The sequence below is a fragment of the Megalopta genalis genome, chromosome 6 (assembly GCF_051020955.1).
Source record: "Megalopta genalis isolate 19385.01 chromosome 6, iyMegGena1_principal, whole genome shotgun sequence".
In the NCBI taxonomy this organism is placed as follows: Eukaryota; Metazoa; Arthropoda; class Insecta; order Hymenoptera; family Halictidae; genus Megalopta; species Megalopta genalis.
In genome coordinates this window covers 749,792-763,283 of record NC_135018.1, presented here as the reverse complement: position 1 = coordinate 763,283, position 13,492 = coordinate 749,792, and the positions used below count along the sequence as shown (strand labels likewise).

Genomic DNA, 13,492 nt, shown 5'->3' with positions numbered 1-13,492 from the left:
GAATCGGCAGCTTGCTTTAAAGACGATTCATTAAACGGCGACTGTAATTGTTGGGCGGGGCGTTTGCGAAAGTGGCAACTTTCGGGGGCGCGGAAGTACTTGAAGAAAAAGGGGACCGTCGGAATCCTTGAAAGGGGCGTAAACCTCGTTACCTTGCTCTTTGTCCAGACATTTTAACACGATTAAACGTTTAGGAGAATTCTCAGCTGCGCCTAGGTATTTTTAAATTCTGCTCTCGTGCAATTTTTGCGAAGCTTTTTCGTGGCATATTTTTACATTTCTATGTAATATAAATATATAATTTTGAATTAGACTTAAGATTATTTCGATCTATCTATCCTGGATCTCGTTAAAATAATGTAATTCCATCGGTGGGCCACAGATTGATCTAATCTCAATCTTTGTCCGGCTCGACGACGAACGTGCAGCACGCTAAATTGTCAATTGTTAACTCGGGAGAGATCGGATAGATTTACTTTAGAAGCGTGCAAGAGCTACAACGCGATAATAACTTCTGGGGTTTCAAGTTCGGTGAGGTTTAATTTTGGTTAAAGCTTGATTGCCGCTGAGGGAGGTTGCTTGTTACACCTTCTGTAAACCGGTGGCCAAAACGGTACACGCGACAACACACTTGGGAAATATACCTATGCCCGAGTTTCAATCAGAGCCCGTAATCCTAAGGATTTCTGGATGTCGTTATCTAGCGATCAAAGCGATTCCAATTATCGCGCAGCATACTTTCGTGATGCACAATTCGATCGCTTGCACCCTATTAATTTTATAAATAACGTAATACTATATAATATACTGTACTATATAATATAATACTATGCTATAATAAATACTATAAATATTGTGTTATACATAAATATAATAATATAAATATAATAGTAAATAATATACACATAATATAATATTATGCTCTAATAAATACTATAAATATTGTGTTACACATAAATATAATAATATAAATATAATAGTAAATAATATACACATAATATAATATTATGCTCTAATAAATACTATAAATATTGTGTTACACATAAATATAATAATATAAATATAATAGTAAATAATATACATATAATATAATACTATGCTATAATAAATACTATAAATATTGTGTTATACATAAATATGATAATATAAATATAACAGTAAATAATATACATATAATAATAAATACTACAACACAACAAACTTTATCGAATAAGTGTAAAAGTTTCGACGGATTCTTAACAGCTGATACGATCGTTATCTCGCAAAATTCAATTAAAATTATCGCGAAACAATACGGCGAGTTACGAGCCTCGCAGCAGATTTTTATAGTTCTTGGACAATCGACAACTATGACTCTATAATCGTCTAACTATAACTCCAATAATCGCATCTCCTCTTCCCAAATTGTCCATTTATGTTTACAAGCTGTGAAGGAAAATTGGGGAGAATTTACCGTATTACTTTTTACCCTTGCAAACCGTTTTCTCCTCGTTGACAGTTTCACGAGTACCAATCGCATTTCATTAGCATTACCGGAAACAGCGTCGCACATGTCTTGCTGCTAATAACATGTCATTTCGGTAGCCCCTTGACAGAGAAGAATGGACGTTCGAAAGTTGATACATATTGGCTCGAACGGCGTTGTACACGTGTCATTGAATCGGCCCCCATCACCATTTTCGAGTAAAACACACGCGACATCGAACAGGAGCAAGTTATGCCGGAGAAGATATCAAGGGCGGAAACGTGAAATTGAGAAAGGACAGAGCGCGCATGGATCGCGTAAATTGTGTAAATTGTCGTTTTTACCGTCCGATGAACACCGGATGAAGACGACGAACGTTCAGCAGCTGTCTCGGACAAAAAGCGTGGTTATTACCGTGACAGGGACGCCAGCCGGTCCTAACCAGACCTAAACTTGTCCGTTCGCATCAGTATTTAGTATGAATCCATTTGATGCGGCGCGCAAAACTGTGCCATAAATTCCAATTAATTGCAAACAGGTTCTCGTAAACACTTCGGATGGCCGATTAAAACGTTCGGGATGCGCCGTTGCAAGCTCCGCAAGAACACGGACTCAATAACAAGTAAAAACTACTGGCACCGGGATCTTTCACGCGCAACGAAATTACTTTTTCATGGACATTTAATTGCTCGAGTAACCGTACACCGTTAATTACTAGACTGCGGATTTTATGCGTCCGCGACGGAAATTAATGAGCGGAATACGAAACAGTGATAACATCGGAGGAATTTAAGAGTACCGTTTATTCGTCGTTTATTAAAATTGTTTAGAGGAGAAACCGATGTTCGGCCGGCTCTCCCTCTCTCTCTCTCTCCCTTCTCAGAATCGGCACAGATAGTTTTTGTTTGCCGTTGAGAACGAGTTTATGCGACGTACAAATTTTCTTCGTATTTCTCAATTACTTTCCGAATTAATTGACTCGAACTCGGCTTAGATTACACTTCTTTCTTAATGGGATCGAGCGGTAAAGTAGCATTTAGCAACACAAAGTAACACAAAGTAAGGTAAAGTTAAATGAAGTGACGTTAACTTAGAAATTTTTTGATATTTTCAAGTTGTTCGATTGTTTTTGCTGTCCGATAATAACACTGCGAAGGCCTAAGCTTCACCGACGAGCTACGCAGATGATATTAACCGTTAACTGTTGGATTTAAGAGGACTTAAAGATCTATTCTATAATAATTATCTTATATGGATCTACGATAATTATATCCTTCTCACAGAAAAATTCGTTGAACCAAATCTTCACACGAATACTCGACGTTAACGCGTTTCGAATATTTCGAGAATCTCGACGAACAGAAAATTACAAGATCGAAACCGCATAATTCCGTTTCATTCGGCGAATATAAAAGCAAAACGTGTCTCTCCTTAATCGCGAGAAATACTTTTGTCCGGCGGTGTACTCTTGACAGGAAACAGTTCGTCGAGCAATTTTCCCGTCGCAGCGGCGTTCCGACTCGCGGCTGAAAAATATTTAGACGGCAGAAGCCCTATTTAGACGTGTCTCGGCGGGAAAATGAAGAGACGATCGATGATAAAATTATTTTCGTCGTCTATTTCGAACCGGCAACGATCGGGCATACAGCCGTCGAATTTAATTGACACGGGAAGCTTGGTCGCGACGACGTCTTAGCAAACGGACATTTCGTAACGGCGGACAGATTAAAATACAGCCATTTGCTGACGTCGAAACCGATTTAATAAATACGTCGCATCTGTCGCCTCCCTTAATGAATTCCTGATTTATCATCCATTAAGGTGTCAGGACGCGCTCGGGTTTCGTTGCTCGGCTCAGACTGGCGGAAATTTATGTGGATAGGTGTGATTAATGCGATGTTCGCGGAAACACACGGACATCTGTGTTAATGGTGACGGATGGCTGCGCTAATGGTGTCAGCCAACGTCAGGCGTTCTCGTCGCGTTCTCCTCCGTTGACTATAGACTTCTGACTAGCTGTTTCGCTAGATTAAAACCGCACTTATATATCGCGCACCCGTCTACTTTCCGTGGGATTACAGGATTTTACGGATTAACTCGCTCGATTCGTTCCGCCGAGCCCGTAAATTGACGTTCCGCTCGAACATTTCGAATGTATACCGCGTGGAACCTCTGTTATCCGGATGCGCTGTTCGCGGAATTCTCGGAGGATCGCGTAACGTTCATTTTTCTTCACGCCAATCGATCGTGATCGTCGTAAAGGTGTTTCGAGGTGTCCACATATCCGCTGTCCGAGTTTACACGGAACATCGAGCGATATATCTACGGGGTGTCCCAAAAATGCCTCGCATTTCCGAAAGTGGCGGGTTCCTCGGGTCGTTTGAAGCACCTTTTTTTTACAAAAATTTTCTCCGAGGCATCGTTAACGAGTTATTAACGAAAAATAGTGACCAATGAGAGGCGAGCTCGGCTGGCGCGAGGCGACCGAGCCAATGAGCGGAACTGGGCTCTGTGCGCCGGTTGGCTGGACCGCCTCGCGTCAGCCGTACTCGATTCTTATTGGTCACTGTTTTTCGTTAATAACTCGTTAACGGTGCCTCGGAGAACATTTTTGTAAAGGAAGTAGCTGCTTCTAATGATCTGACTGTATGTCTGACGCTGTATGTACATACCGCCTGTTTTGGGATATCGATCTGCCGTACTTAGCGCCAGGATTTTTTAAGCGGTCGTGCTAGGGGTTAGAAAAAAATGCTGTTCTCCGGGGATTTTTCTCTCAAAATTTTTAATACCTTTTTCAACGAACGTTCCTCTATTCGAAAGATCTAAATTTGTATTACTAGTTGTATTTTTTTGTATTCAAAACGTGTAGGTTATGGCAGGTCTCCCGCGGGCGAAAAAGCATACTTTGCGGTGGACGGCTTCGTTCGGCCATACGGTTATCTGAAATCAGGCACGAAGAATATTTCTTTAGTCGTAATTTAGTAGGTTAAATTTGTCCTTGAACGAAGGATTTTTCGGAATACTGATTTTTGAGAGGATGATAGGCGTTCGAGCGAAAGCATTGATTGTTGGTGAAAAATAAGCTAGTTTTTGGGCTACGAAAACTAAAATACTCAAGCGGAAGAACAATCCTTCGTTCGAGAACTGTTTTTTAAAGATTTCTGACCGAGCTTGAGGAACTTGGGTACGGCGTGGAAGTGATAGATGCGTTTGGAAACGAATGAGATCTTTTTATAAGCTCATTGCGACTCAAATTCCGCGCAGCATAGTCATATTTTATTGTCGATCATTTCTGCGAAAATACGATAACAATCTAAATTATTTTATCGTCGATTATTTCTGTAAAAATACGATAACGATCTAAATTAAATAACAAACCGACTGAATCCACGATAACGAGCTTCAGGTACGGATTTTTATTGATCGTAAAATAATGTTGTGGGCCACGTGGCCGTACAACCGGACCATTCAATGTTCTAACGGGTGGGTCACGCTATCTTGAATGCGTTAACACCGATAATTACCCTGCGCGATTCGTAGAAAGAGCTTAACACGATGTTTGCTCGTTTCTAAATTATGTGCAGTTTATTTATAGTCCGGTGCACGTGCGCAGACGTCGAAGAGAAAAAGATCAGATTTAACGTCTAATGATTATGTTCTGCTCGCGAGTCGTCTTTATATTCCACGATCTAGATCACAGTTAATGCTAATCAATGCTAATACCAGCGTGGAAGTTTCATTGATTAATTGCAGGCTGCGCCGCAATGAGCGAATAATTTTACACACGAGAAAAGTAAATCAGTTCGTTCGCCGGTAAACGCAATAGCACAATGAACAAGCTGTAATTTTTTATTTTAACGTATTCGCAACTTTATTACAATCTCGAATCAATTATTCGGAAAATACGCGTACGCGTATTAAATAAATGATCGCAATCGCATTAATAGATATCGCAATTTTAGGCTGCTCAAAATTATAATTTATCGTCCATTCATCACCGCGAACGTTTAATTGCATCTCGCAAACTCGTCCATGCCATAAATGCATAAATATACATACCCTCCTTTTATCGTATGTATTCGAATCTCATAAAAAGATAGTCGGCCGCGTATTTTTTATCCGCGGCATCAAAAGACCTTGTCTCGGGGTCACCGGGTGACCCCTGGACGCGCACTACATACATGTATAATATATAACCCGCAAACTCCCGAGCTCCTTTTTTGCTAGCCGGCGTAGAAAGCACACAGGGCAGCGTGGAGCCGGTTACTGTGGAGTGACCAATTGCCGTGTTTTTGGTTTATTCTCGGACATAGTTAACTTCATATTTCTCTGGTCGCAAGGAAAAACGCTGCACGTCGCTTGTTTTCACTTTCGAGCTTAGAGATTAGTTTCTAGATTAGAGTTACGATCGCTAATTGCTCGTAATTTCATTTTTCGAGCCTGTCAAACTCGTTTTTACAACTTCTTCGTCTCACAAATACGCGAATCCTATATTCCACAGCCCGATTGATGCACGAACTGGAACTTTTATTCCTTTATTATGTTTATTTTGCAGTAAAAAAGATTGTAGTCTCATTCGATAAATTTATATCTACAGTTAATATCAACAGTCGATTAACTTTATAGTTACTTATACCGAAGGCACAGCGATTGGTAACGCGTGCACGGTAAACCGGGTCCGCGCAACCCTACCGAAGACGCCGTGAAGCGTCAACCGCCGGATCGCGGAGCGTCGACCGTAACAAAGGTCTTTAAGAGAGCAGAAATTACCTGTGTTCCAGGATAGAGAATGGGAATAGAAGAAGTAAATTCCATAACGCGCCGAGCTCGGTTCGAAACGAGGTCCGCCGAGGTACCGAAAATAATTTTTCCCGGCGAGATATGCGATTACCAACGAGCTGAACGAAAACTACCCCGACACCGGCACACCGAGACCGACACAGGATGGTCCTTGAATCGAAAGGGAAGGAAAGCTGCGGAACGCGTTGGGTAGGCAGGTAGGCAGGCAGGCAGGCAGGCAGGCAGGCAGATATTGAGCTCTATATTTCCATAAGCTGATATTTACGCGGCAATATACGCGGCCGTGCCCGCTACTTTATGGGCCTCGTAAATATAGCGGGCCGCCGGGAATTGGCTGGCAAGGCGGCCGCGTTCTCTCTCCTTCTGTCCTCTGTCTCCCTTGCTCGCTTCCTTCTTTCCCACGTCCCTTCTTTCTCTCTCTCCGCATTCCCCATGCCTGCTTGCCTGCCCTCATCCGGCACAGAGACATAAATCGCCGCCAATTGTAAATAATACGCGACGTATGCTGATCTCCGTTTCTACGTACGAACGCCGCGCCGCTACGCCGTGTACACGGCTACGTATGCCTCTCTCTCTCTCTCTTTCTCTCTCTCCCTCTCTCTCTCTTTCTCTTCCTCTCCCTCTCTCTTTTTCTCTCTCTCTTTTCTCTTTCTTTCTCTCCTTCTTTCTCTCTCCATCTCCGAACAATGCGTCTCCGCGCGCGTAACTAGCCTAAGAACTCGAATCCAAGGAACTATCTGCGAATTCGACGAATCGTCGTCGCGATAACCGACCGTTTCATCCTGTCGGTTGGCCGGCATTATGGTGCTGCGGTAGCAAACGTTGTTGGGCACATGCCTTGGGGCCCGACGTTGCGGCCACCAATTTCTGGGCCAGCGAGGACGAAAACGATGCGGAGGGTTGAACGAAACGAAGCAGCTGGGGTCTTCAATCATCGGTAGACTTTGGGTTTTATGTATTTATGGCAACCCGGAGTGTCGAAGACGAGAGAATGATTTAGGGCTACAATAAATTCTCTGCGATCAGCTTGTAAACGAAAATGCACAATTTGAGAGCAGAAGACGCGATTATTTTCGAGCATCGCGACCCGTTTTTATTGTTGCCGGCAACTGGCGACTACATTTTCGTTTGCAAACTGACGGACGATTGGAGAGAATTTATTGTACATCGTTATACCGGGATGCACAAAATAGAAGAAGTTCAAAGCGCAAGATCTGCGAAGTCTGTTGGTCGTGTTAATAGGGTAGCGGAGCCAGTTACTGCCGGGTAGCCAGTTACTGTGTCTTTGGCTATTGGAGAAAATTATTGGATGCGCTTTAGACCTTTCGACGTCTAACACTTCCACGACCGCGCTAGGAACCTCAAAAAATTTTCATAAAATTAAAATGTTTCATTCGATTAAACAAAAATGATGAAGCAAACTTATATGGCATCGATTACTTCTTCAGCATTCGTACCTCTTGCAAATCTTAATGATATTATCATTTTTAATTTTTCATTAATCATCCATTCGGTCGTCAACCGACTGATTTTAAAACGGGGAAATCTCCCCGTTCGGTTGGCTAAGCGTTAATTCACGAAACGACGAAATGTTTTATTTGAATGCAATTTTCTATTGTCGTTTGGAAATATTCGATGGAAGCGAACGTTTTTCAATCGCAGATATTTTTCAGTTTTCATTGGAACGCGTTTGCGCAATGTTATTCTGCTATTAATGCAAAAGTTCGACGGCTGACCGACTCGGCTCGTTACAGTACTCTTTGCCACGGTATCGATTAAAATTCACTGTAAACGAACGCCGCTTCGATATTTATACAGCGAGACCTATGCGAACGCGTAAAACGCGACAGGTATTTTATAGCGTTCGCTGTCCGTCGTCAATATTGACGTTCGATGGACGTAACAGATGTAACTGCTTGTACGCATTGCAATAATGTTGCGCCATGTACAATGTGCGTTGCGAACGAACGGCTAGAAAAACGCACGTTTCACCGCATACGCGAGAAGTTTACGTATGGATCCACGAGATCTGCATTCCGATGCGACGCTGGAACTAATTCGCGAAAGAAGTCCACCTGAAAATGGCAACAACCTTGCGTTGCACGCGAAGAATTTTGTACTCGCACGCCTCTTTCTTTCTCCACTCGCAGCGAATCTTTAACTGCGAGAATATAGGAATTTTTATGCTTATCATTTGGATAAGCTCTTTGGATAACGATCTTTCGATTACAATCTTTTTATTGTGTCAAATGGCATTTATTAATTTTAGCCATAAATGATTGACGCGGACTATGTAATTCTATTTTATCTCGTTATCGCTCGTCGTTTGTTCTCTTCGCATGTTTCTCTGCCGTCTCTACTAAATTATTATTGCACTCTACTAAATTATTATTGTACTTCGAAGACGAATAACATTTTTAATTACGAATTTTCTTGCAAATTCTCGCGGAAGCTCAAATTAGAAAATTAGGGACAATTGAGCCGTTTATTTTGAAAGCGGCATAAGTCACTTTACCGTAATGAAAAGTGGTGATTTTTTAAATGTTTATACGAAATTATTTATACCGAGAAAAATATCAGTATCCTGAGATAACAAATACAAGTAAATCTTCTCGAATGTTAGCATCCATATTTTTAAACGTGTAAACTCTTAAATATATCGACATAAAAACAAAGTGACTTATGCCACTTTCAAAATGAACGGCTCAATTTACTGTACCGTAATCATCACACTTGGTACGTTTCCACGTTTCCGGCGTAATAAAGATATTATTATTATTATTGCCGCCGTTAGAAAACATAGATTCGCATGTAGATCCCGGTTAAAGAATAAATGAATAATAAATTCTCGCGCGAAGATCTGTTGCTCGGCGGTCATAAAAATTAGCGCCGGTCACGCGGCGGTTGATAAATTGAAATAAAAGGTATCCCGGTATCTTCTTCTAAGCTGACACCTCCGATATAACCCGATGTAATCTTTTTAAATCGATCGCTGCGGAGGCAGATCATCCCATAAGATCTTACTTGTAGTCTGACTTTGGTTGGCAGCCGGTGATTATCCGTGAAGTAGGAAGGGGCTGATAGATGGGGGTGCTTCCCGTCGATATTCTCTACCGCACGCTACTACTTTATCATCCCTCGGCACCCGATCGTCCATCATTCGCAATCACTTCCTTGCGCGTTTACTCTCGGCGAGGAGCTGCGATCAATCCAAATTTCGTTCCGCTGCACATCTTCGAAGTTGCATCCATTTTCAATTTTCTGGCTGCGCTCTCTCGCAGTTGCTGTCCCATTATATCGTCACTATGCTTTCAGGATATTGCAATTTCTTTCGAAAACTTGCGAATTCTTTCGCAATTCGGTTATATTTTGCGATACAATTCCTCCCCGATTTAGTTTGCGTTTCGCGATGCGATTGCTTCGCGATTTAACCGCGCTCTGCACTCAAATGATTTCGAAGATCGTTAAATCCAGACGTAAATTCGTAATTTTCCATTTCTTTAGGAACATTGTCGTCCGACTTTATTCTTGTTTCAACGGTTGTTCGATTATGGTAGGGGATTCTTTTATTTTCTATTGCCAAAATTGTTTACGATTGTTCTCGAAGCATGGATGAAACTGTGTCATTTTTTCTGGTAACTTTTGGTCCCAAATTCTTTTTGTTAAATTTTTCGGATTCATTCTTCTTATAAGATCGACGCGGTGGAAGCATCGCAAATTTTAATAATTTAGAGCACCGCAAAATTGTACGAATTACACGTTTCCAACGACTCGACGAAAGTGTATTCGTACGCCTAATCAATGTGAAACGGGATACGGTGGGACTTTCTGAAACGAAGATAGATGAAGCCGTACTTGGAAAGTAGTTAGAGAGTAATTTTAGATTTTTCAGTAATCCTAGTTCGGCAGTCCTTCATAAAAAGCGATATCTTACGGGAGACCCGGCACCATTTATCTCACAGTTTCTTGTCTTCTTTCTACTCCATTTACCGTTACGTCCGGAACATTAATTTCCCCTTATAGCCACGAAGAGTCGTGTTTATCATTAGTTCCCCGCCACTTAGCTCTGGAAAATATATATAAGGCTTCCTCTGACGGCAGGTTATGCCTACATCGTATGTATAAAGTCTGCACGGTACATAATAATTTTCAGACTGAAAACTAAATGATCGAAAAAAGCGCGCAGCTGCTCGCCATAAGTTCCCCGAATAAGTATCTTCAAACGTTGTAATAACTGTCAGAAGGGGAGACGATGGAAAGCCTGATATATAAGGCATGGCCGTGCGTCGATTTGTTCCGAAAATCTCCTCCGATGTTTCTAACGCTTTGGAACGTTAGTTACGTTGGCCCTCGTACGCCCACCGGTTTTAATTGCACGGGTGTGCCGAGCGGTCGACGAAATTACGTTAGTCAACATATTCTGCATTTATATTAGAATCGTTTCATCTTGATCAAAGAACTTTCCGAGCGAAATTATCCGCGTTATTAATTTTACAGCGATATACGTAACAACTATTCAATCCATATTCGCGTCCTATTCTATTTTTAATTCATAGAAATGTTTATATCGCTCGTTTTAAAATATCGCGATTTTATTATTACATATTATTATATTATATAGTATAAAGTATTATATTATATTATACATATTATAAAGTATTATATTATATTGTACATATTATATAAAGTATTATATTATATTACATATATTATATAAATTGTTATATTATATTATATATTAAATTATATTATTATATTTCGAATCGAAATAAAAATTTCAATGGAAATCGACGGAAATGAAAATTGATCCATTCTACGATAAAGGCTCGTATTCGATTACAAATCGAATAGAAATCTGAATCTACTTTGTCGAACCACGCGTTCCATTAACAGCAATATTACCATAAAAGCCTCTACATCGTGTGGTGTTGAATGACGTAGAAAGTATGACTTACGACTTAAGCGATCGATCATGTCTGTCGATTTTCTAAAAGCGTATTCCCTTTCTGCGTTATAAATTCGAGAATGAAAATAATAATATTTCGAAATACGTAATTCGCGCGAACGGAACATTTATTATCATTAGTGCAGAGGCGCTAGGGACAGATGTGTTCATTTTGACGGATGCCTCTTGATATATCTTGTCGATAATAATACCGTTCGCGAACGATCGACAATAAAATTTCATATCCACGTTTCGCGTTCTTCTGATTTAGTGGAATTTCTGTCGCGATTTCTCTCTTTTCCCAGGCCCACTGACGCGTGATCTTCCGGCGTATTTGAAGTACTAAATAAATTCCAGAATATAAAATACGGCTACCTAAAGTTAATAACCCGGAGAATTTACGACGAAGTACATAGTCAACTTAATTTTATTCGCTGTACGTAACGACGCGTGACTAGTTGATGGTTAGACTCGGAATCTAGTATTCAGTCGACATCAAAGCATCCTGGTAGTAAAATTTATTCATGCTCTTCGGTTTCCACGGTATCGCCGATAAATTACAATTAATTTACACGCACGCTTCGTACAAGGCGAGTTTTTATTTTATTCCGAACGTTAGCGAAATTTGTTGAGAATCCGCGATTTATGCCAACGTCGCCATCTATTTACACCTGCAATAACGGGCACGATTACGACGATGGTGGGGCGGCGAAGGCCATTGTTCGCGCGATTTTACGTCTGATTTTATGCCTGCGAACGTGCTAACGATCGAAACTATTACATATCGCGTACCATATATAAACTGTGAATCATTTATTACCGCATCGATGTTTCCGCTGAACTTTTAAACAAAATTGAGTCATAATTTCCTATCCTGTTCGCGTATACTCGTCTCAGTTTTTCGTTATACTTCGCCGGAAGTCGAGGCATTTAAGAGAGAAAGGATTTCGTAATAAAAGAAAAAAGGAAAGAAAGAAAAGTGTTCGAATAAAATTCTGAGAAACAATTTCCGAACACACAGATTTTCAATTTAAATCAGAAGCAACGCATACGAGATCTGTTGTTCAGCTATGAACGAATCATCGTAGACACAGCAAACCAATGTAAGTGCACCGTAATTCCACGTTTCAAATAATCGCACGGCTGACCGTACGGTTAACATGCCAAAAAATTAGCGGTTATCTACATATATTTTCGTAATGTTTGGGTATATTCTTGGCTTTTCTTCGCCAGCATTATACGAAGTTATATAATTTAGCCGCTGCGCCGACCTGTACTTATCATAGGATATCCTGAGCAATCATAAGAAATTATCCACTTTGCATGATAACATTTCCATTGACAAACGTCTCTTCTTCGCGCCGACTGGAACATTCTTCGCTACAGGGTGAGCCGCGCGTACCATTACAAACTATTTTCCGCTGCAACCGCCGATATCATCTTCTTCCTATTAAAAATTACAAACGTACAGGGTGTCCCGAAGTTATGGTACTTCCGGGAGACGAGGGACACCGAACTATGGGACAGCCTGTAGAGTCAACCATAGTTTGGTGCGAGAGAAATTAATGGAAAAAAGTGGCATTGTCTCCTGGAAGAAATAATGCGAAAGTCTTGGCTTGCCCTGCTTTTTGAGACACAAGAAAAACGCGTAATCGACGCGATACAATTTACCATCCGAATTCCGATGTCCAGAAATTATGGTACTTCCGGGAAACGAGGGACACCGAACTATGGGACACGCTGTAGAGTAAACTGAGAGAAATTAATGGAAAAAAGTGGCATTATCTCCTGCTGGAAGTAACAATGCGAAAGTCTTGGCTTGCCCTGGTTTTTGAGACATAAAGAAAAACGCGTAATCGACGCGATACTATTACAAATTATGGGACACCAAATTATGGGACAGCCTGTAGAGTAAACCATAGTTTGGTGCGAGAGAAATTAATGGAAGAAAGTGGCATTGTCTCCTCCTGGAAGCAACAATGCTTGGCTTGCCCTGCTTTTTAAGACGTAAAGAAAAACGTGTAATCGATGCCGAATCCGAATTCCGATTCGATTGAATAAAATATATTGTTTTAACGAAATGAACGAGAATCGTCAAGCGTCAAATGTGAAATAACGTGTCCGTCGAACGAATCTACGATACCGTAAATACCGAGTGGCGGTTTCGACGGGCCGATAGGGGGTGTAGAGGGACAACTTGTAGCACTTCGCATAGCTCACACTGTATACCGGCGGCGACTATTTATCTAACTATACGGTGCACGGAGTTTCGTATTTCCAAC

At 41.0% G+C, this 13,492-nt stretch overlaps 1 long non-coding RNA gene across 1 annotated transcript; it reads right to left on the bottom strand.

Moving 5' to 3' along the window:
* Positions 1-4,230: 4,230 nt before the first annotated feature.
* Positions 4,231-13,463, bottom strand: LOC117218685 (uncharacterized). Its single transcript, XR_004489823.2, has 3 exons — positions 13,354-13,463; positions 12,482-12,657; positions 4,231-4,405 (listed from the first exon to the last, which is right to left on the bottom strand). It is a non-coding gene; the product is annotated as an uncharacterized LOC117218685 (long non-coding RNA).
* Positions 13,464-13,492: the final 29 nt, after the last annotated feature.